The sequence below is a fragment of the Aphelocoma coerulescens genome, chromosome 1 (assembly GCF_041296385.1).
Source record: "Aphelocoma coerulescens isolate FSJ_1873_10779 chromosome 1, UR_Acoe_1.0, whole genome shotgun sequence".
NCBI lineage: Eukaryota > Metazoa > Chordata > Aves > Passeriformes > Corvidae > Aphelocoma > Aphelocoma coerulescens.
Window position 1 is genome coordinate 80023773 of NC_091013.1, and position 26195 is coordinate 80049967.

Here is a 26195-nt window from a genome sequence, read left to right on the forward strand (position 1 = left end):
ATCTCCAGCTTTGTTTTTGACCTCGTCCCTATTGCACAGCACTGCCACTAGATGTCAGATGATGAAAGGGCCCCACTAGTCCCCACAAGCCAGTCTGGTCAACAGATGAATTGGAAAAAAGTATTGCACAGGATAAGAGGAGTGGCCAGGTAAAAATAGGCAGCTACTGATCTTTACCTGTTGGTCATATTAAATTATGAGTTTTCTAGAACGAATTGCACTGCTGTGACACACAAGAACACAGGAAAATTCCTGAAGTTGCCTTCTTTCTCTGGGCTGTCGCAGTTTTTAGAGCATCTTTCAAAATGAACCCTGATTCATTACAGGAACTCTTCAGCATAACCACAATGATAACAATAAATATAAATGGCAAAATGAGACTCAGATCTTACTCGATGTAAATTAAAGTCAGATAAAGAAAAATAAATTATCAGGTATAGACTTACCTGTATTTACATCTCAGCTGGCTCCATGGCCTTGCCCTTCAGCCCACACTCACAGATAATTACAATAACTATGGGGTTTGGTGGTGAAATATCACGACATATTTACATCCAAGGAAGTTTTCAAACTGGATGCTGTAAAGGAAAGGAGACTTGGTACATCTTCTGTGTCATGTCATGGAGTTGATGAATAGTCTCCATACAGGTTAAGGGAATTTTTGCAAAGATCAGAGCTAGGAAGACAGCCCTGGACCATATCCTGGTACCCAGCAGAAGCACTAGCCTCAGACCATGAATGCCATCATGATTAAAACTTCCCAGGACAAGAGCTAGAAAGGGGAGGGACAGGGAAAAGGCAGTGTTCTGTGTAGAACAGGAGAAAAAAGCTTCCCACTTTCATCAGCATACAGGTAGCATCAGCTCTATATTCTGTGATTACAGCAGTTTAATCTGGTTTCTCCATCCAGGTTTACAGGGAAAAAATGTGTTTCAGTGTACTTCATTCTCTTCTAAGATCTTGTGTAAAGTGGAATGATGCAAAGGGATTTTGGTCACAGAGAATGATACTAAAACCAAAGCTGATGTCAGATTTATGCCTTCCCAGCTAGACGGTGAAAGCCATGGGACATAATGCATATAGTGTTGAATTTAATTACTGGGGATGAGTTTAAATCACATCAGAATGGTGCTGTAGCACTATTCCATAGCACTGCACAACCTGAACCCTTCACTTGAATGCTCTGAGTACAAGGTGTTCAATTTGCACAAGTGGACACATAGCATTTTTTCTAGATCCAATTTCCTTCCCTGGAGAGGTTGAATGATTGCCTTCCATGCAGCCTTTCCATCACTGTTCATAGTCACAGCTGTGAAAAGGCACCTGCTCTTGTTATCTGCTTCTGAGGCTGATGCTGGGTTATCTTTCCTTCCAAGAAAGAAGTGCCTCAGTTATTCATTAAAGATAGAGTTCCTGGAATGCTGTGTGTGGAGGTGTTCTTCCTCTTTCCTCTGCTCTTATTTGCTACATCATCATGACTCTTATCCCTTTGACAGCTCATGTGGGACCCTGGCACATGCTTTTGCCCCAGCGAAGGGTTAGAAGGGGACGACAATTTTGACAGTACAGAGGAGTGGACTGTGGGAAAAAATGGTACATGGAAATAGTTTATAAACTCTGCAAATTCAAGGATTACCTGAGAACCAACCATTGAAATTTACTTTCAGAAATCAGTCTGTTCCTGAGCTACCTGAGCATAACAACATGGGACATGAGAACAGTTTAAAATGTGGAAGTGTGAAATACAAAATCCTACATTAGGGGATAAATTTGAGGTCAGTTTAGAAAGTGAGTAGTAAATGAACAGACTGATTAGACTTAACCCCAAACAAACTCGTTGAAACAATTATAAAGCAATGGATCTAATGTTACTCTATCAAAACCGGACTGACCCAATAAATTCTGAGTAAGTTATTTCTGACCTATCATTGTGAAACAGAAGGTGGAAGAACAAAATTTTATCCATTGTTATCTGCAAATAATATTTTAACAAAACCCACAAGCCACAGCTTTTACTGCTGGTCAGTAAGAATCAACATAAATATTCATATAAACTTATTATGTTCCTTTTTGTTGTGGTTTTCCAAGAAGCCACAAGGTAAGTTTCCCTGTTGTGTGAGAGGAGTCTCTCGGACCCTAATATGAGGGATTGCTGCTTTAATGTTAAGCATATCCTGAAGACCTATGCAAGTTCAGCACTGGAATATTTGTCAGCTTGCAATATTGAGGAGAAAAATCCTGAAATGTCTGTGGGACATACTGGTTCCTTGTCTCCAGTGAAGTAAATTGACCAGCAGCATAGAACTAATGCTCTATACTGTTAAACTAATAATTTGGTCCCTGACACAACTTTGTCCTGGATAAACTTGCATTTGGACATGGTTCAGGAGTCAGTAGCATTCAGAGACTTTCCTCAAGAAATCAAGCAATCTGCATGTATCTGCCCTGTTTTGAAAGATAATTTTAGATAAGAAGAGAGTGGTTTCAGTCCTATTTATTTTAGTAGTACAGCAAGAGTCAGTGTTTGCTCTTTGTCTTGTGATGGTTTGCCACACTCATGTTACATACTCAACACCTCTTTCTCGTCTATACCACCACATTTTCTTCCCATCTGATAGGTCATCTGTCATGCAGCTGGGTCTTAACCAGTCCTTTTCCCTTCAGGATGCTCTGATAGCACATCCAAGTTTTAGTAGCCTTTATTTTGGGAACTGATAAGGAAAACAAACCTGAATGTTAGATAAAAGTCATAGGTCCAGCCTTAAATCCTGTAAAAATTGCAAAATCCTTTTTTTTTTTTTTTCCCCCTGGATATTCCACTGTTTCATAATGCATTTTTGTGGCTTCGTTTTGGGGGTTTTTTAAGAGCATATCCTCTCAATATTTTCAGTCTGTTTGGGTGGCTTTGCTTAATGGTGCCACTGAAATCTAATGCCGTGGGGGCTCCTGTTCAGTGTCTGCTGTTTGTCCAGCAACACTCTATAATACCTTTCTTTACAAGGTAGACTTAAGACTAATGTGCCACTGCGCCATTTGGTCTCTAGTCAAAGCAACAACCAACTTTAAGCATGTCCAAGGCATCTGACAAGCCACTGACTGCAGATCTCTCTGCCAAACCCCAGGCTCTTCAAAGATCTGGACTAACTTTTTTCTAATCTGCCCCAGAGCTCAGCTTTCATCTGTTTCATTTCAGCATCTGTATAGACTGTCTTGTCGGAATAATTTAGGAGCCAAATCCAGCATTATTTCTCCAGTCCTTTGATTCACCAGAGAGGTCCAACTCTGGCCATAGGTTGCTGATCCAGGTGATTTGTTGCCCCCTAAGCAGATGCTTCAGCAGCTGGAGAGAGTGAAGATGGACACACACCATTTCTGTGAGAGCATCAATCAAATTATCACTTAGAAGAGGGCAGACAGTGTTTGTTTGGATCCAGTTCAGCCCAAGTTTACAGCAGAAATCCCAAACCCTAACTCTTGCCCTGAGCTTTGCAGGCCTGCCACTTCGGCTACTGTGAAGTCAGGGACCAAGGGGACCACAATCTCTTCTGTGAAAAATGCAAAGTTCTTTCAGACAAGAATCAATCAGCATTGTGCTAAAAGCTATGACAATCACTGTTCCTACTGTGCTTTCCAGACTTAGAGCAATCAGCCTGTTTATACCTGTTAATTTTGGAGCAACAGTCCAGTGAAATCCCATGTACTGTAGCCACCCTTCACCACAGCCTCCCACAACCTGAAAGAGAGTCACACAAGACTTCACTGGATTTGTGCCTTAATGGCACTTTGCCAAAAATAATTGATGTCAGAGAAATCCTTTGGAAAATAAAGAAAAGTTCCTGAAAAAATATGCAATTTATGTGATTTTTATTTTTCATCAGGAACTGAAAAATGCCCCAGATTTCATAAACTGGTTGCCTTATTCTTTGTGGCCTGTGAGTCATCTCCTAGATCTGTGACAAGACTGATTTTATTACCACTCAGTCTGTCATTCTGAGGCTCATAGAGGATATACCACCTGCAAAAATGCCTGACAGACCAGAGGTAACATGATTGTAGCTCAGTAATGCTTTAATCTGTGCTGGGGACTGGTCTCCAGCTGTAGATATAATTAATATGACCAGATCAAAGAGAAATCATAGCACTGAGGCTACCAGAGTGAAGCATGTAAGATAGCATTTCAGGTGGAGCCTAAAGCCTAAGGCTATGTCTCTAGCAGGAGATGGAATACAGTTGGGACCATTCACTGGCATGGTGCCCAAGAGACATGAAACAGCTCACACTCAGGCTACTAAACTTTCTTAATCGCTCAGGTAGTTTGTCTACTTCCAAACAGGTTATTTGGGAATCGCCCCTGACACATGACGTGTCCTGAACAGTGCCTGGGAACCATCCAGAACGTTGGTCTGAAATGAAGACACGCAAGAGCCATTTCAGGACAGAGGACTGAGATCTAGTTCCTGGGAATGTTTTTCAGTACAACAAAATCTACTAACACCAGCCATAGCCTGAGCTATCCATCTCTCTCAAAGTCCATCAAACATCAGGTTCACAAATGCTGGTGCTGCAATTTTCAGTGAGGCTCACCGACAAAATATTTTGTGGACTAATTCATTTGAATTTTATGCAAATTTAGTTTGTTTCCATTTAATTTTAGGCCTGACAAGACAATTTATGTGTGACAAGAGAATTCAGATGACTTTCACAAGAACTTGAATCAGACTTGCAGCTGCTGCAACCATTTCACAAGAGGCAACATAGGAATGACTTGTAGGCAGCCACCACACCACAATTAAAAAACTGGAAGAAATTATAAAGTAGGATATTCTTTGGACACTGCTACTGCTCATTTAAAACATATGTGAAACACATTGGTCTAGTGGTAGGATGAGCAGAGAGAAGACTATGCAGGAGAGCTGGCCCATTAAAATAGCACAGAATCTTTTTAGATGCACATACAAAATCATATATGTATATACGTAGGCGTGTGCATTTGTATAACTTCGAGGACAATTCGGGCAACATACTGCAGAGATTCTCTATGAGTGGTAGCTGCACATGGGCAAGCTGAACTTGGCAGATCTGTAGCCCTTTGACTCTCTTCTGCTCCTCCTTCCACCCCACACAACCTCCACCAAGGTAACTCTGTGTTCACTATGACCAAGGCAGCAGTTGTTGCAGCAAATTCAGTGCAGCTTTCTATGATCTCTTTTTGACAGATTCTTTATACATGACCTGCATTAGTGTTCCCTGTGTTGCTAGCCCAGTGGTACAATTCTGACAGGTGTTTTTAATCTCCTTGTCTAAAGGGAACACAAAGCTGAAGCTTTGTCAAGGAAGTCACTGCCATGTGCCATTCATCAAAGTATCATTATACTCTGAACCTGTGATTCACTCCAATCTCTGGACAGTAATTTATAGGATGCCTCCACTGAACAGAGCTAAAGGCAGAAAAAGATTGCTCTGCCATCTCTCCAGCCTTCCCAAGGCTGCCAATTTCATAGGCAGGGTGAGATATACACTCAAGACAAGGTTAAACATAAAGCACAGGCGTGGTTCATCAAATCATGGCTCCTGCTGCTTTAGAAGTAACAATGTCTAGAAGATCCACAAAATATTTATCCCATATTCTTTCACATAGTACAAGGCACAAAACAGTACTGAAATAAACTGTTCAGATAAAGATCTTCTGTGAACACAGAAGAAGAGAGAAAAATACAACACAGAGCTATCCCCCAAACCACACCAGAAGAAAATAACAGCTGTCACAGAGGACCTAAATCAGCAGATAATGTATTAAATACATGTAGCAGATCCCTTCTTACCTCAAGCACATTTTCCACCATTACTACTGCTCATTCTCTCTCCAGGAAGATGCTGGGGAAAAACATGCCCAGAAGCCAGTCTAATCAAACCTGTGTTTAAAATAGAATTAATCATCCTTAAAATGCTCTAGCTTCATCTACATAGAAGTGAAAATTGAAATATTTACACAAGTTAAGGAAGTAAATAATAAAAATACCTTAAAATTGGTAAAATTATAAAAGAAACGGTGGAAAAGCAGTGAGTTGTTTTCACATCTTTTCTCTCCTAATCCATTTTGATTACTTACCTCTCTTATCTATAATACTGGGTTTTTTCTGATTCATCTAAATAAATTTAATTTGCTGTCTTTTTTTCTTCTAATGAAATGGGAAAAATAAATGCTAACAGAAAATTGAAGAAAGAGGCAGTTACTTAAAAAAAAAAAAATCCATGACTTTTACAAGAAAACTTTTCTGGAAAATTTTGACCCACCTATCTTAAAATCAGCTCACATTTACTAAGCCAATGAAATAAGGTTGCACAGTGAACACAGTATTATTACAGCTGCTCCAACCACTGAGCAAACACATTGATTCATTCTAAAGAAGCCTCACTCAAAAAAGCTGTAAAATCTTCACAGGAGGCATTGAATTCATTTGATTTGATTTGATGAATAGAGAGCTTGTGTATTTTCTGGCATAGGTGTGGGTAATAAAATAAACATGTACAGAGCTAAACCAAAGGTCTGTGCTACTGCAGTTAGTATGCAGCAAAGTTGCTGTGGAGAACATCTGATTTTCCTTGAAGACTAACATTAAAAGTATCATCAAAGCTTTAAATCAGATTTTCCAGAGCTTGTTGGTGGATATTAACCTTAGAGAAAACCAGACATGGGTTGGTGTTCATGAGCCTTTTCTATCTAGAAATTTCCCATCATTTCCTAATGATGTTTCTCACTTGCAGTTTCTGTAGCTTTCTTTTTAGACCAAACAGTTTTCTATGGCTCCCTATAAATTTTCTTCTTAGCACATTACACGAAAATCTTGAAATATTTTGTTCTCTGGCTTATTCATTATATTTTTTTAAGGCATTAGAACATCTAGATGCATCCATGCAGACTATATTATAAAAACTGTACCAGCAAGGTGAAATTATCTGAACACAATTGTGCAGGTGAGGACACAAGGTTAGGCAGCCATAGCAGGGCTGCTGGGAGTATGCAAGCGTAAGGGTTGCATGCTTTCCTGAGGGAGACACAGCAGGAAGAGGAAGAAGAGGATTGTTTACTGCCTTATTGCTCCTCATATACCACCAGTAGGCTGAATAGAACAGCCTCTGCCCACTTCCTGATATCACATATTCAAAGTTCTCTGTCAAAGGCACTATTTAGATCTCACTTGTCCCAGCCCATGGCAGGGGGCTTGCAATTAGATGACCTTTAAGGTCCTTTCCAGCCCAAACCATTCTATGACTCCATGATCCTATGACTGTGGTGAAAAAATCTTGCCATTTCAAATACATTTTCAAAAGTATGAAAAATACAGCATTAGTGTTTTTAATCCTTGTGGTTTTTCTCCCAAATCTATGATAAAAAAAAAAAAGGTAAAGAAATTTGGGAAAGGACCATCTAAAAAGCATTCATAGAGAGTTCAGAGAAATCAGTAGCAAAGTAGATGCAGCCCTGAAAATGAAGGGTGAGTATTTATCCTTGCAGCAAACAGGCCTGATCCTGTCAGTCTCTGTGGAGGTAAGGAAGTTGATATAAGCATATTGTCTGTTTCCAAAAACAGTACATTTATTGATTTATTTCTGTGATTAAGCTGAATGAGATTTCTCTACCAGCTGCTATAACAAAGACTCTGAAATATATCATTTTCATATCGAAGCCATGTAATCATCAGATGATTTCAAATCCCAAGATATAATTCTGTTCTTCTCTCTGAGGTTTGCTGACAGAACACAGGGGAATGGTTCAAAGCTGCACCAGAAGATGTTCAGACTGGACACTAGGAAGCATGTTTTTATGAGAGTGTGGTCAAACACTAGAACAGGCTTTCTAGAGAGGTGGTTGATGTCCCAAGACTGTCAGTGTTTCCAAGGCAGTTGGACAATGCCATTAGTAACATGTTTTAACTATTGGTCAGCCATGAAGTGGTCAGGCACTTATGCTGGATGATCCCTGTAAGTCCCTTCCAACTATTCTATTCTATTCTATTCTATTCTATTCTATTCTATTCTATTCTATTCTATTCTATTCTATTCTATTCTATTCTATTCTATATGTTTATTTTGACATAAGACCTACCACAACAAAGAGGTGAGTGGTTCATGCTGACCCCATGAATGTCAAGAGCAAGTAGTGATGTTTGTTTTGTACTGACATCAGTAGTTTAGAGTTGACTTGACAGTTAATTTGGGTTGTTTGAAAATGAATGTATGGATGTGCTACAGGTAGTGCAGCCCAGATAGCCAAGCCTGTGCTGCCTTGGGCACTCTGTGTCAATAGCTCAGATGTTGCTAAGCTGGAGCTGGGGTAACACAGATTTCAATGTTGGCTCATGGTGTACGCTTAGTCTCTGAGGCACTCTGGCAAGGGAATAACAATGAAAAAAGGAGGTCTTAGTGAGGTGAGGCTTGGTCTCTTTTCCCAAGTGACAAGTGATAGGACATGAGGAAATAGCCCCAGGTTGTGCCAGGGGAGGCTTTTATTCGATAGTAGGAAAACTTTATTCATGGAAAAGGTAATTAAGCACTGGAGCAGGCTGTCCAGGGAAATGATGCAATCACCTTCGCTGAAGGTGTTTAAAAAGATGTTTAGGTGAGGAGAGTAAGGACATGGTTTAGTGGTGAACAAAGCAGTGCTGGGTTAACAGTTGGACTTCATGATCTTAAAGGTGTTTTCCAACTCAAATGCTTCCAAATAGGTAAAAAAAAACCCTATAAAATAAAGAAAACTTCTTTTTTTTAACATATAATTTGGTGATTAAATAGTTAATTATCTAACAGTTAATCCTCTTTTATTCAAAACATAAATAACTTCTCTAGAGGATGAGAAAGCTGAAAAGAGACGAGTAGCAGTCAGGCAAACAGTTTTTCCTGACAGGCAGCAACAGCAACAGACATGGATTCAGCAGAATACAAGTTCTGCAGATGTTCAGCAGTGACAGTCTGATGGTGCTCGCTGGGACTCACATCTCACACCCTTCAACAGCAGAACTGCTTCTCGGAGCTCTGTCTAGAGGTGGTTATGAAACTCTTCTCAGTGACTCAACAATAATCTACAGAGAGCAGTGGGGGCATTTCATGAATGCAGACAGGATGTGGCAAGTATGAGGTTCAGTTCCAGAAATTCTTCACCAAGGTTTTCCTTTGTGACAGTAAGTTGAAGATGCATGAGAGTGAATTTGTCTGTTCTGTTTGAAACATATCATTGACATACAGGCTAAGATTAGATAAAGGTCCCCAAGAAGAGTCCAGATTTGCAGCTCCTCTAATGAACAATTTATTTTTTCTTTTTTCCCTTTTCCTTATTTTTAAGGATTTGCTTACTTCTTTCTTGGTCCAAAAGCCTATAAATAGGCTATTTATAAATAGGCTATTGAGACCTATAAATAGGCTTCCCTTTGAGAGAAGGGAAATGTGATTAATATTATGAAAACCTAGTTATGAAACTCTAGTTCCTAGAGTGGTTGCTATAGCAGTACTCAGCAGAATATCAGATGGAGGTAGAAGAAAGTAAAAACTGGACCATGAGGTCCAGAAACAGGGTTGATTCTTTTCTAAGTTTTTCCTTTTATGTAAACACAGAGTACAATGAGGAATGCCACGACTCAGCCTAGCAATATAACACTATTCCAATAAATACATCTTTATTTAATCAGCAGTGGTATTTTGAAGAGTTTCAGTCTCACCTCAGAAACTCCTGGACATCAAATATTTTTACTTTTCTTTAATGTAGAATCTTTTCTAATGGAATTCAATGAGAAACCCCTACTGGCCTGTTCCCTAAGACCTGCATTTCTAGAGAATAGGGTGACATAATGGTAAGCCACTGAAGAAGCTGTGACTAACCATCTCCTTTCCCAAAAGAACCAGAAAAATATTCTGGAGTAACAGCTCTCTGGATGAAGAACTATCTTGTGGTTTAAGTGGTCCTATGCAAGACCAATGAGCAAAGAACCAAATATACACACTCATCCAGTATCTAATTTTGGAGTTCAGCCTACAGCCTCTTCAATCTGTGCTTTCATCAACACAATCTGGTTTCATCAAGGAGAGGTGATGACAGAGCAGAAACCACTCACCACTTCTCCATTTTTATTTTGAAAGAACTTACTGTATGATCTTATGAATGGGACCTAACACAGTAACTACACAATTATTTAGCTGAAAACAGTGGTAAAGGATTTGCATATCACTCCTTAAAACACTGAGGAAGCATAGTACAAAGTAGGGATATGAATGAAGTCTGATGCCTTTTGTAGTTGTTCTGTTCTGTTGTCACAGTTGTTTTCATTGTACAAAAAAAAAATTGATATTTAAATATATGTATCTTTCATATTCCTTCATTTGTCTTTTTTATGTCAATCACAAATTTTCTCCACCAGAAACTGTTTCATTCAGGGCACTTCAGATGACTGCCAGAAGACTGGCCAATGGATCCATGTTGCAGAGGAATTGCAAATGTTTAAAACACTTGCACACAAAGCAATTTAAGTAAGACCTCTGCTGTCTCTATTATAATAGATGGAATAAGCCATTTTAACCCCCAGGAGAGCCTGAGACCTAGGTATAAGTGGATACAAAGCTGTTATGCCTCCCCTCAGAACTGTGGAACCTATGCAAAAGACAAACATATTTCATGCCTGGTATCTGCAATTCCTTGAATTATTTTTAGTCTTTTGCCCTGCTTCTTGTGGGTGGATCTTCCTTTTCTATCTACTTCCAGAACAAAGCCAAGACGAAAAAAGCTATGATCCAAAACTGGGTCAAATTTGTCCCTACTTAACATAGCCTCCAATTTTGCACATCCAAATAAGTGTCCTGCATATATATCCCTTTATTTTCTCCTTCCACCAGTGAAAAGCAAAATCTTTTTCATCTCTTGCAGTTTGAGCAAATAACTGAAAACAAGATTTGTCAAACACGCTGATAAAAGGAGACATCTATTGCTGTTATTGAATTTAGCAGACACCAGTGAGCAATCCTGAAAATCGGGAAAAACACGCAAGGAAGCAGCTGTCAAGGATTTAAGCGAGTTGTTCAAAGCCACAAAGCTATGAGAAAGTACAGTAATTCTGTGCATTGGCATCCATAAAAGACTGGCTAAGGCAAAGGCAGACTAATTTTCCCAAGACAAGAAAAGCAGGTGCCATTTTAACCAATGAATTTTCCATGACATCAAAATCTTTGATTGAGAGTTTGATTACTTTCAGTAATACATGTCTTAGATGAAAATTTGGAGAAGCCATTCCACCATCTCTCCACCAGAATGGAATTCCCTCAGACAAAGAAAACAGGACCTTTAATCAGATTTTGGCCTTGTGGATAGAGAAAGGAGAGGAATGATTACTTTGTGGATGAAAATGAAACTACTTCTGGGATCATATGCACAAAATAATTGATTTGGGTTTTGTACACATTCTAGGTTATTGAATAAAAACATTTTAAAGCACTAAAATAAATAAAAAAATAAATATTAAAATCTGTATTATAATTACAAATTATCAAAATGCACTTTCTAAGGGACATTACTATCACAGTAGAAAACATTTATTTGTGGACTTATAAATAAACATTTAGTACACATCTATAATTCTTGTATTTCATAGAATCATAGCATTTAAATCATAGTATTTAAATATTTTTGCATGGACTTGTAAATATGCCAAGAAACTTGGGAGCTAACTGGATTTTAATGTTCTATCAAAAATTGCAATTTTCAAATTAAAAGCTAAATTGGATAGTCAAAGCCGTCTAATTTTTGATATGTAATGTTTCTTGCTGGGATTTTCAGTGCAACTTTGTGAATTTTAACATAACATATTGCATCTGAACCATCCAGATACAATGATTTTCCATTTATTTTCACATTAAAATTTTTGAATCAAGGAAAACATTGCTAAACATTCAGACTTGCACAATAGGAATATATCTTTCCACGGTACTTTGTTTTGGGAGCAGCATGGAAAAGGTTCTGGTTTTTAATATGCATGATTTGTGAAAATAGTAAGAAGCTTATTTATGTCGTCAATGGAAATCTTTTGAAGTTAAGCTGTCTAGAATGGTGAATTTTTTTACAGTTTCAGTCTGAAAAGGGGTCCCATCTACCATCACTGTTTTCAGCAAGATAATGGAGTCTTGCTTATTGAAAAAAAATTGTTATGATCCTAAGTGTCTCTTTGAAGAAACAGTGTGTGTTCTTCTTAAGTTGTCCTGATTTCTGTAGAGTTAAAAAAAGAAACTGTGACAGGCTACTTGAGTTAAGCTTTTTCCATAATGAAAGGTGATGTACAGAAAGGTTACAATGAAACAGTTCTTTACCTTCTTTCTCTGTGGGTTGTGACACAGTGACAGCTGGTGAGAATGGGGTAAAGAGATCTGAAGGGCAATGCAGGCCTTACTGAAATCAGTGATTTTTATTATTGGCCTCAAGGGGTCAGAGGTTTCCCCCGAGACTTAAGACTTAAGGAATCCAGGATCCCAAAACCTTGCTCCCACACGTAAGTTATAGTAATTTGAAATGTGTGGTACCATGCTTAGGTAACCAAAATACTGCACAATAAATCTATTATGTATGTATTTTCCTTGTTTTGAAGTTTCTCATTACGTGTGGTTTACAATAATGGCTCCTCTGTTATTCATGCGTGGCACAAAGTTGCATAACTCTGAGAAAATTAAGAAAGCCCTGTGCAATCCACACAGGATTATATATGCAATTATATACGCAATACCACACAGGTACCACTCAGGTACCACAAAAAAGTCTCTGCGCTGTCCCAGGTGAGCACTGGCACTTGGCGTTGGACCCCTTTAATGTTTCCTCTCTCTAGTCGAGCTGCAACACAGCACAGTCCAGTCTAGAAAGACAAGGCACCAAGCTCATGTTGCCACATTCCAGTGAAAGATCTATTTTGGGACAGATGAATCTGTCACTGCTGTCACCCTCATTTTTCTATTGCTGTTGTACCTTATCACAAATGAGGAAGATAAATGCTGAAAATAAAGAATTTCTAATGTAATGTGAGCACACCCAGCAAGGAAGAACTTAAAGGACAAGGCCCATGTGAACGACATTCTGGTTCGCTGAGTTCAGAGCTGTCTGGAAAACACATTGAGTAGTCCCCACAAAAATTTACCAAGTTCCCTTTTGAAGACTCTCCAGTTACTGCTCTTCTTACAAGAGCTTCATTCCTCTCGTGATTAGAAACCTGCCTGGCATTTCTCTGGGGTTTTTTTCCACAAAAATTTCTATATCCTATAAATTCAGTTCTCTTCTCTCCAGTTTAATCCGAGATACACTTGAATAAAATAATCATGTCTCCTCTTCATTGAAAAGACGTAAATCACTGCTATCAACTGTCAGCAGTTTGGACTTTAGTTGTGAGATTAAAAGCTGCCCTCCCATTACGTAGACACACAAAATTGTTCCAGAGCAGAAAGCAAAACACCCATTCTATCAAAATTCAGCAGATGTAGCTCTTCTGACAGCAGTAAAGATGGCAGTGAAGGAAACTAGAAGTCCAGCTTAATATATGATGAACAACTGTGGAATTGAGCCATAGGTGCATTAAAGCAATGCAGTTACCACTTACTTTGCAATACATTGTAGATCAATCATCTTTAGCTACCAACAAATCTGGGCATATAAATACCTGTAGGCTACAGCTTTTGATTACAGCAACGTGTATTTTAGTTATCACTAATGGGCATGGAGATATTACTAGTATCAGTGCCATATCTTCCTTTAGTCAAAACTTCAACTTTTTGCTGACGTTTTACTTTTTCATCTAAACTTCTAGACTTCGTTGTCTTCTATGAATTTGTCTTATTTTCTAAACGATATAAATATGTAAATATACTGTATAAGACTTTATTTCTTCAGCTTTAAGAGGTTTGAGTGATTTTACCCCACAGATATTTCTGCCATACCATGCAAGCTGCTACAGAACGAAAAGTGATTCAAAGGTGTTTAAGGGGATGGCATAGTTTTGTCCTCACTCTGTAAATTTATTGGATTTTACATTCATTACTTCCTAAACACACACTGCAGATATATACTGCTTCGTATTTCTTCCTGATCATAGCCATGTTCTACATCCCTGTGATGTACTCTTACTTCAGCTTTCAAAACTGATAAATCCAAGTGTTAATTCTTTGGGGTTTTAGGAGTTCTCCTTTTGTTTTTCTTTTTCTCTTAAAGAATTTTCCCCATACAGGTTGCTAGGAAACAAGTTACTGGGTACTTAAGAGAGACAAAAAGACCTGGCCACAGGGGGACAGTCCAACTGGCTACCCTCTTTCACCTGTGATTTTCTTGTGTAGGGCAGAGATGCCGTGAGATTTGAACTGGGAAAAGGAGGTTGGATAGAGCCCCTAGCTCTCTTGTTCTCCTGGTGTTCGGAGGGGAGAGAGAAGCTGCGGTCCCTGCAGGGAGAAGTAGTTGCCGCTGTGGGGTTCTGCCTTCTGCTACCTTCCTTCTACCGAGAGTGGACATTGCTCGCTGGAGCGGCTGTTGCACCGGGACCCTATTTAACACCGTACCTCACTAAAAGAGGGACCTTTTCACCACCTGCTCGGGTGCCTCAGGGGACCCTGGGATCCAAAGCCTGCCTTTCCCTGCCCCGCTTGGAGCTGGGCCACCTCTGACCTGCCCCTGCCGTTCCTTTTCCACTGCTCTGAGCCTCCAACACACTGTAGCGCCACACCCCCTGCCTGCCGAGATGTCCTGGGGCTCCTGCTGCAGCTCCGGAGTTTGATACATCTCGTCTGGCACCCGGGATTTGTGCTCGTCCCTGCTGTTCCCAAGGGTCCTACTGAGGCGCCAGGACTGGCTGCCCAGGGGCTTTGTGAAGGAAGCTTTTTGATCGCCATTGCCGCGTGCTCCCCGAGCTCGCTCCGGAGCGCCCCCTGCAGCCGCCTGGGAACCATCGCACCTGCCCTGCTCACCGGGAGCCGCCAGCGCCCCTGCCGGCTGCGAGCGGAACTGCACCCGAGGGGAAAGGGCCTGACAGCCGAGAAGGCTGGGACTGGGTTTGGGATTGTTTGCTGTTACTGACATGGTTATTGGTGTTTGTTTGACTGGTTATATATATAATAGTAAAGAACTGTTATTCCTATTCCCCATATCTTTGCCTGAAAGCCCCTTAATTTCAAAATTATATTAATTCAGAGGGAAGGGGGTTGCATCTTCCATTCCAAGGGAGGCTCCTGCCTTCCTTAGCAGACACCTGTCTTTCAAACCAAGACAGAACTGCACTTTGTTGTTCCTCATGAGTTGTACAACTCTGAATTCCCATTCAAAAACAAGTACCTCTGAAGTGCCCTGTTGTGGTTTGATGCTGGGTAAACGCCAGGTACCCATGAGAAATCATTCACTCATTTTCTTCTGCTATAGTTGAGCAGAGGAGGGGAAAACAAAACCAAGGTTTCCTAAGTTGCAATAAGGATTAAGGGAAAAACACTCTAAGGCATAACAGGTTTAAAACTTAAACAGTATAAACAAAATTTATTATTAACAGAGTTAAAAGTGGGTAATGAGAACTAAAAGATGCCTTTAGAACACCTTTTTCTTCCCAGTCCCTCCCTCTTTCCCATGGAAAATGCAGGGAGACAAAACAAGGGGTTTTGGTCAGTCTTTCATGAAAAATCTTTCTTCAGTTCATTCAGGGAAAGGAGTTGTTTTTTTCTGTTGTGCTGGGGGGTCCTTCCCATGGCAGACAGTTTTCTCTGGAATTTCTCTAGCATGGTTCTAATTTTCACAAATAGCAGTCCTCCTCAACTTGCTGTAACGTGAGCCCCGCCCACAGGAGATAGTCCTCCCAAAACTGTTTTATGTGGGTCATTAGCTCATGGGGTGTATTCTTTTAAGGATAAGCTGATATAGTTTGTAAACAAGGGCTCTCTTTCTCTGTCTCTGAAAACAAGGGTCTTCTCTCTCTGTTCGAGTTCCTCACTAGATTACAGCTTTTCAGCATCCACTTGCTCCAGTGTGAGCACTTTTTCCCATGGGCTGTGAGTGGATCTCTGCATGCCTCCATGGACTTCATGGATTATAAGAAAACAATTCGTTGTATTATAGTCCTCACCACGGCTTGCAGAGAGATCTCGACTACGATGCTTGGAGCACTTCTGCCCTCTCCTTCTTTTCAGTGACCTTGGAGCTGCCATGTTGGTTCTCCTCACGTGTCTTCACTTTTTCCTTTTCTCTAACTTGAGATAAAGTTGTTGTCCATCGGTATTTTTGCAGCGCTGAGAAGTTGATCTCACCTAGATTCCATGTCGGGGAACTGCTCGCCATGTTTTTGTCGCTGGCCACATTGTCCCCACCCGCACTGCACGGGCGGTGCCAGCCGCCATGGCGCCGGCTCCATTCAGCACCTCTCTTTATGTGGAACACCAAAAAGGAGAAGCTGCTGAGGCTGCTTCTGCCCTTCTGTTAGCAGCACGGCTGGCTGAAAATGGCTAAGCAGGCAAAGTTCTCTACAAGCCACGCCTAAATGGTGGCAACCGCATGGCCCTGGATGTGTGCCCCCCACACCGGCCCCAGGAGGGCTCCAGCCACATGGCCCCCCCAACCCTCCAAAGAAAAAGAGAATGCCTGCGTTTTTTTCCCTTCTTAAATATGCCATCACAGAGGTGTTACCAACTTCTCTAATTGGACCAGCAACCTGTGCATCGTCAGAGCCTTCCGCGATTGGCTCTGCTGGACATAGTAGAAACTTCCAGGAGCTTCTCATGAATCCACCTCTGTGGCTTCTCCCGTCCCCACCAAGAAACAGGTTGTGTTAAACCAACACATGCCCACATACCAAAATCGTAGCATTCCTGGGCCACTTTCCCTTGAGGATGTGAAGACAGGCTGTGAGACTTGGGCTTGTACAGCCTGGAGAAGGCTTCAGGATTGCAGTAGCTGCCTTCCAGTACCTAAAGGGGACCTGCAAGTAAGCTGGAGAGGGTCTTTTCACAGGGGCATGTAGTAATAGAAAAAGGGGCAATTTCTTCTTTAAACTGAAAGGAAGAAATTTTAGATTAGATATTAGGAAGAAATTCTTTACTGTGAGGGTGATGAGACACTGGAAGAGGTTGCCCAGAGAAGTTGTGGATGCCCCATCCCTGGGAGTGCTCTAGTCCAGGTTGGATGAAAGCTGGTCTAATGAGAGGTGTCACTCTCCATGGCAGGGAGTCAGAATCTGACGTTCTTTAAGGTTCCTTCCAGCCCAAATCATTCTCTGATTCTCTGATTCTATGTGCATGAATAAACAAGTTGCATTTCACAGTTCTGCGCTCCGTGCACTAAAGCATGTTTCACGTTACCCAACAGGGCCTGCTGCCAACAACATCACATGGTTTAATATGGAAATGCGAAGATGCATTAAGGGGTGGATGGAACACTGATACAAAGCTAATGTTTGTGAACCCAAGGGTTTCATTCTGAAAGCAAAGGTGAAATTTGAGGAAGCCATAAAGGGTGCCAATACCAGCAAATCCCTCCTCACACACACCTCTTTATACCTGAATTCTCAAGCAGGGGAGTGTTCTTTCTTAGAGTCCTGCTCTGCAAATGCTCATACACAGACAAAATATGTTTCCTCAGAGCAGTCTCGCTGTTGTCTCTGAAAGTACTTTAGTGTGCAAAGCAAAGCAAGCACAAAGAAATGTGAAGAACACAGACCTTCATTTAAACACTGTCTTAATTCTCCCTATGTTTGTGACACTGTAAATCTCATGCATGCCCTCTGGAGTCGAAATAAAACGGGTGAAAGTGACCAAAAGAATAAAATCCACCTTAAGAACAAGACCAAAATGGACACAAATGTCAAATTCAATAGATACAGTTTCTTCTCAAGATCCCAACCTCACAAATTCTCAGCATAACACCTCAGGCTGCAAACATAACACAATTTATTTAACATTAGTGTGACAGACACCCCCTACCCTTTCTGGCTGCTGTGCAAAGTCAACAGGAAATGTGTCATCAAGAAATCTTCTTCCCCTTCCTTAATAGATCTCATAAGAAATCAAATCTATCTTGCATTGAAATACTGGCCCCAATGAAAATCTCCAGCAAAACTGACACTGACTTTAAGATACAAATGACAATACCTTCGTTGATGTGATTCAAGGTCTCCATGACAGCCAGCAACAGCCACTGGAAAGTACAAGGCAGAGCACGTAAACGATAGGCCCTGCCCTGGCAAACAACTTCAGTGTTTGGACAAATATACTCAAGATTCCATTTATTTTACATCACTTAGAAATGATCAGTCCAAGTCCTCAGGTAAAACTAACCTTGATCTTGTTAGTAGTCTGGGACAAAATTGTTGTATTCTTCAGAAATGGATGCAGTAAATGCTACACCATTCATTCTGGAAAGCAGATAGAAGAACAAATACTTTAATTCCAGCATTCCAATTCATTTTTACCAGTAATGAGGAAGAAAAGGCAATCTCTAACTAAGCATGCTTTATAGGAGAAGTAATTTCCTTCTCCTGCTTTGAACTTTCCCATGAACACAGAATCCTACACCCAGGAGAAGGCTACAGGATGCCTCTTCAATACTAAGTTACGTGCATTTGTATCTGATGAAGGTTTTTAAGAAGTTTCTCTGATATTCATAAAGTTCTATGACTTTCAGCAGCCACTGAAGGTTTCCAAATTCGTCTGTGTCTAAAACAGGAAGGAAAAGGATGTAGTTTTATTTCTTCTTATCTGAGACTTTAAATAAACAGATATAATCTGTCTGTTTTTTAAATCATAAACAACTGTTGAGAGTGACCTTCAGCATGCTGTGTTGAGAAACTTACAGAACAAGCAACATTTAAGGTACATTTTTTTTAAATACAAGGATTCTGCCATGCCTTTTATAAGCCCTGTAGAACAGAAGCTATCAAGTAATGCAAAAGTTTCCAAAATGCCCTGTTAGAGAAAAAAAAAAAAAAAAAAAAAAAGTGATTGAAGCAAAATACATCATTTAAGTATTTAATGTGTGTTTCTTCCACTACTAGCAAAGAATCAAAATTGTAAAAATTCAAGTGCTGGGTCAACTTCACATTTTGACTACTAATGGTAATTTTCATTTCCATGGAGAAAAGTTTTAACCACATCAAATGTTGCACCTGAAGACACACCTCATTTACTTCATTGCCCATTAATAATGTCAATATTTAGGCCACCAGAACAGGCAGATAAAGACGATGGGAAACACAAGGAGAACTGTTTAAGAGAGATCTGTTTAAGGAGCCTGTGGCAATTTCTAAAGAACTTGTAGGAAGAAAAAGTGAGAAGCAATGCATGGTAAGCTTTAAAATGGAAGAGGTTGATGTGAGAATAAGGTTGGTGAAATAACATCTGGCAGTAGATTCTAGTGAAGGGGAATGGAATCAAAACCACCTGATGAGTAAGTCTCAAACTTCCCCAATCTAGAGACTGAGACAGAGGGGCTGGAAAGCTGCCCATTAGAAAAGGACCTGTGGGTGCTGGTCAACAGCAGCTGAACATGGTCCAGCTGTGCCCAGGTGGCCAAGAAGGTCAATGGCATCCTGGCCTGGATCAGCAATGGTGTGGCCAGCAGGACCAGGGCAGTGACCGTCCCCCTGTACTCGGCACTGCTGAGGCCACACCTCCAATCCTGTGCTCAGTTCTGGGCCCCTCACTGCCAGAAAGACATTGAGGGGCTGGAGTGTGTCCAGAGAAGGGCAATGGAGCTGGGGAAGGGTCTGGAGCACAAGTCCTGTGAGAAGCAGCTGAGGGAGCTGGGGGTGTTTAGCCTGGAGAGAAGGAGGCTCAGGGGGGACTTTATCACTCTCTACAGTTGCCTGGTGGGCCGATGGGAGTCTCTCTCATCTCCCAGGTAACAAGCAATAGGACGTGAGGAAATGGCCTCAAGTTACACCAAGGTAGGTCTGGATATTAGGAAGATTTTTTTCACAGAATGGATTGTGGATCATTGGAACAGGCTGCCCAGGGATAGTGGTGGAGTCACCAGGCTTGAAGGTAGTTAAAAGACATATAGATGTGGTCCTTAGGGACATGGTTTAGTGGTGAACACAGCAGTGCTACGTTAATGGTTGAACTTTATGATCTTTTCCAACCTAAATGATCCTAAATAGGCAAAGAAGTCCCTAGAAAATAAGCAACTTTTTTCTTTAAAAAAAAAAAATGTAGTTATTAAACACTTTGCTCTCTCAAAGTTTGGCTTCAGTAGCAGAAGCTGAAAGGTGTCACAATCTTGGAAAAAGTTCTGAACTAAGGATCAGAAATAGACAATATAATCCCCATTATGGAGGAAGGCAGGACCCGTGACTTAATATTTTCTACAGTTTGTTTCGGCTGACTGAAGCATTTTCTATTGCCTATTTTAGGATAGAATAAATCATTTCCCAGTGTTGCTTGTTTGACCTTCTTTTCAATAGGAAAAGCACACATGACCAGCTAATATTAGAGGGCTACCTTGCTCATGAGCTTGTAGACACTGATGTAGCAATCAGACAGGGAGAAGTTCCCCATCCAACTGATTCATACTCATCAGCCCACTCATCCTCTAATGTATCCACAAAAGAAAACAAAGAAAAAAACCATGGAGGTATACAAATTTAACTGGCATAAAGCTGAATGCCTGGTGGAGAATGTAGAGAAGAATAAAAATGTATTTTGAAGGATAAATATGGAGGAATACTACAATAACCAAGAGGGACCACTAGAAAAATGTTAACATTCCAGAAATTTCTGAGTTTGTATCTTGTAGGGACCTCAGACACTGCCCATGAACAACTGAATAAAGGTTCTAGGAGAAGAGAGTAAAGACAAGGTGCTAGGAATAGAGGTGTGACATAGGCCACGAGACTGAGGGCAACAGGACAGAGGGGCAACACTCAGTGGCTCATTTCACTGAACAGTATAAAGAGCAGGAAGGAAGACATTTCCATATTGTTTCATAAGTAGGTTCAACAAAACAAAGAATGTGAAGATCAGTGACCTTGTAGATCTGAGATGAGGTCATGGTAATTTGCCATAAATGAGAAACTACAGGTTTAGAGTGAAAATGGTAATCTCTGGTTCATTGCTATATATTTGCCAAAAGGTATAGCTTTTCATTATAATTAGCATTTCTAAGTAGTTACTTGATCCTTCCTTTTGCTTAATGTAAATCAGTTATTGCTCAAAGACTAATTGCTGTCCATCATGCAAAAGTTCACCCCACACAAACAGGGATGCACACCCGAAGAGTAAAATAATGCGATTTTTAGTGAACTACCCTGTGAATCAGAGAACACAAAAGTATCTCTCTTCATTGCCTTTGAGTTCAGCAAAGTCCTTATCAGACACTGCATATAATTACACTTCCACATCTTTGAACACAAAACTCAGCATAACTGGGTCCCTGTGTTCTGCAAAAGTTTTGCTGCCAAGCCAGGAAGCACAGCTCATGCACTATGAGCGGTGTGATAAATCACACTTGACAAACTCAGATTAGTCAAAGTAACCTGTTTTGAAGCAAACATAGTTTGAAAATGCATCTTCAACAAGCTGTGAAGAATGAATGTATTCATTAGCAATCTAATGGTCAAGCTTAAGTACACTGCAGATCTGTATAGAGATCATTTCCATAACAAGGTCATTTAGAACTCACTAGTCTCATGTTTGTGTAACTCTTGTCAAATCTAGAGTTGAGGAACTGGGCTGGAAAATTTGATTTGAGAATGTGAAGAGATTCACAGTGGGAAATGCAACCCAGAAACCTATTCTTTCAACTACAGAAGGCTGGCATCCTCACTAAATGCTGCTTAACTTAAGAAATCCTGGGACTTCTCAGGAGGGAACAGGGTTTTTCATGATTAGGTCCTAATTGGAGGAAGTGCTTGCTTCACTGTTTCATATAACACAGATGCACAGCTATTGAATTTTCTGGACTGGATTTTAATGAACAACTCTTCGGTATATAATTTCTTTTTTGTTTCCTCATAGCTAGGCTTTTAGGAAGAGCAGAGGATGAAAGGATTGTTATTCTTCTTCCACTGAATTTCTATTTAAACCGACTAAATTGATGTGTCCTAATTTCTGTAGATTACATTCTCCTGGCAACAATCCAGACAGTAGGGAATAAGATTGGTCTGGGTCTACTGAATACAGGAGCATTCAAACAAAAACACTTGTTTGCCATGAAACACATTCAGCCACAGTAAGTACATCCAGTAAAAATGGTAAAATCAAATATTGCAAAAATTAATTGCTATAGAAGAGAAAGGGTGTCAGTATATCTGATACACTGAACTGCAGAGTCTAAGTTAGGGCTGACTGCCCAGGTACAACTTAAAATTGCACTTTTGTGTGGTGCTAGTCTTGCATTTACTATCCTTCCTATTGGTTTAAAACAAAGCCAGAGGTACATCCTGTTAATGCACAGGGTTGACCTTGTAAGACCAGAAGGAGTTAAGCATTCAAGCCATGTTTTGATGTAGCCTTTTAAAGTTTTGACATTCACCTTATTGCATTTCAAAGACAAGGAACTGGTTATATGAACCTCAATTTTCCAGTCAAAATACCCATTGTCCCAATCAGATCCCTTTAGAAAAATTGTGTACCTTCCTTTTCAAAACATAAAGAACATATTTGAACGTACATCTTTATTCCAAGAAAAATATCCAAATGCCCAAGGATCAAATCCTACAAATATTTACAATCAGGGTAGCTGTATTAGTAGCAAGATTACCAGATAGGGTGATCAGCACTAAGTGTTTGGAGCAATATATCTCACCTAAAGTCACTCAGTAATAGAAATTTGCATTTGGACATCAGATTACAAATAAACTGGTTTGCTTCAATACCCAAAAGACCACTTTTGTAAGTCTCCTGGTGTTTTAGTCAAATGAAATATTTTGTTTGACCGTAAATGCATTATTTATTTCTTTTAAGATTTTAGGTACTGTAGCTTTGAAATATCACTAGTAGCATAAAACTATTTTATCTCAAATTTGCAAAATAACCAAATATTTGGGAAGGGCTGAAATTACGTAATGAATTGGGGCTGAGCTTGCAAGCTGTTCTATGCAACATGAAAGCGCATTGTTTTAACAGATTACTCATTTCCCTGGAAAAGTTCAGTCCATTCTATTTCTGCCACCATTTGAAATGTGTTAGCAAAATGCATCCTCCTCTGTTTCTGAACTGCAGGTACATTTGCACAAGGTGTATCCACACATCTCCAGTTGTCAGTGACAAGAGAATAAGAGGAAATTGCACTGGACAGAATCATTGTTTGGAGTTAGTTATCACCAGTTATGTACAAGTGTTTTTTCATCAGACTTTGAGTACACTCACAACAACTTTCTCCCTAAAATATTTGATCCATCTATTACCATATTGCCATATCCATAACAATCTTGGGCTCAGGAGTGGACTCCAGCTTATTCAAAATATAATTAGGCATAAATCACCTACAGGAAGACTGAAGGTTGAATCACATCCACAGATCCAGAGAAAGACAGTGCGGGGAACTGGTTGTGAGAAGGAGGTTCTGTCAGAAGATAAAAAAGCTACTAGTTCACTTTTCCTCATTTTGTTAAACTCTGGACTGTAGTTTTGATTAACCTTGCAACATAAGCCTGAAGGAATAACTTAATATGGTTTTTTCCTCATTAAAGGAGGTGAAACCCTTTCACAGCCTGGAAAGCCCCAAAATAAAGAAGGCAGGATCTTTGGGTCACACAAGGGCTTTGTGAGGCTCCAAGGACTGCTGCAGACCTTGTGGGCCAGATCCTGATCGCATTGCCCTGGCTAAGCTGCAGGACTGCAAACAGCCCTAGTCAAGCTGGTGGGAAAGGGTGGAGAAAAAAGTTGTTTGTTATCAGAGAGAGCTGATGATACCTATGAAGTAATGCCTGTAGTCCTTACTCAGACAGACCCTCTCCTTCCAGATGGAAGGTGAATATGCCTTCAGTAGATAGAGGGGCCTGAATTAGCTCCCAGGAACTGATTTGACTCCAAAGGATTATTTTAGGTCGATTCAAACGACAGCTGAGGCCCACATAAGTCAAAGTCTGTGGCTGAGTTACAGAAATGAAAAAGAAGAACAACATGTGCATCACCTTCAGACTGCCTTACCACAGTATTTCTGGTCATCCTTTTTGATGATTTGATTTTGGAATAACCACTGATAAACACTATATGATTTTGTTTAATTTTATTTTCAAGAATAACCTTCAATACTACGGGATTCTTGGCTGCATCAAAAGCTGAATGGCCAGCAGGACAAGGGATGTGGTTCTCCCATTCCACTCCGCTCTGACAAAAACCCATCTGGAGACCTCATTCCAGGTCTGGGGCCCTCCAACATAAGATGGACATGATGGAGAGAGTCCAGAAGACAGCCATGAAAGTGATCAGAGGGCTGGAGCACCTCTCTTACGAAGAAAGGCTGAGAGAGTTGGGGCTGTTCAACCTGGGGAAGGGAAGGCTCTGGGGAGACCTTAGAGATACCTTCCAGTACCTACAGGGGGCTACAAGAGAGATGGAAGGGGACTTCTTACAGTGCCACATAGTGATAGGACATTTGGGAATCACTTTAAACTGAAAGGGAGGAGATTTAGACTAGATAGAAGGAAGAAAGTCTTTACCGTGAGGGAAGTGAAACAGTGGAACAGGTTACTCAAAGAAGTAGCAGCTGCCCTGTCCCTGGGAGTATTCAAGAGCAGGTTGGATGGATCTCTGAGCATCCTGGTTGGATGGAAGGTGTCTCTGCCCACAGCAGGTGGGCTGGAACTAAATGATCTTTACGGTCCCTTCCAACCCAAACCACTCTATGATTCTATAAGTTCTTGGGAGGTAGGACTTCATTTTAATGACTGGCTTCTGTGTCTTCTGACCCCAACACATGCCTACTTTGAGGCAGACTGGGCCCTGGCAGTTCCCTCCTGTACTTGCAGCGTCCTTCAGCTCCCTCCAATGCTCATTCTGAACAATAAGAAACATCCAGAAATAAGAAACATCTCACATCCAGAAACGGTGTTGTGTCTTTCAACAGGATAGCCTGAGATGTGGTTGGAGTGACAAATGTGTAGTCTGGGCATGAGGTTTCCTCTGTCTCCCAACCTGTGTTAATAGCATTTTCATTCATGCTGCCTTCCTTACTCACCCCTACTCAGTCAGTGCTAATGGAAAATAGAAATGACAAAACTTATATATTTGCTTCTGAATTTGAATTTGAATTTTTTGCCTGAAATGTCACCATTCTTAGGTTTTCTTCCAGAGGCTAGACATACTGCCTCTTGTTTTGACTATCTAGCTCCTGTCATGAACAACCTCTGAACCGGCTGTTTTCAAACAGCAATGTCTGCCACAGGTTTATAGATAGTTCTTCAAGGAGAGCTAAGAGCTATGTTCAATGTGTCAGATATATGATCAAATGCAAACTTTCTTTCAGTTTCATATCCCTGGAAAGTTGGATGCTCAGAAAGTCACAAAGATGAACAGTCTCAATGCAGAATTCCTGATGTGGAGACATAGCCATTCTCTCCCTCCTCTTGGTTTCATATGAATGTGACAGCTTGCTCTTTGTCATCCTTACACACCAGCTGCAGAACTAATACCATTACCTTAGAGCTGTACAATGGTAACACTGTGGGAAGGTGTCCTCTTTTGGTAATACCTGGAATGCTTCACTCTGATGAAAATTTAATTTAGTAAGCAAAACTTTTAGAAACAAAAAATCTATTCAACAAATTTAATATGGTCTCTGACCACTGCACTGTCAGTGTGATTGCCATAGTCATTGTCACATAACCTCACCTCTTTCAAAATTTCAAAGAAACATCAACTAATACACGGGCAAAACATACTGGCACATTAAATAATAGAAGTGAGAAAGAAAAGAATAACCATGGTGTCCAGGTGAGCACTATCCAGTGTGTGTCTGTCAGCAGTTTCATGCTGTGATGACATCACTGTGCTGCTATACCCAGGATAGCCCTCTGCTTGGGCCTCTCTCATTCCCCAAGAATTCCCCAAGAACTATTTTCTTGGGAATCAACCTGAGCATCACTTCCTTCTCCTGCATTGCAGAAGCACATATTCCCTTTAGCATATCAGTCCAAGTTCTTGAATATATGTTTTGACTCTCAAAAGTGCTGGTCAGAAGAGAGATGGTGATGCTCTAACAGTATCTCTGTTTACTTTGT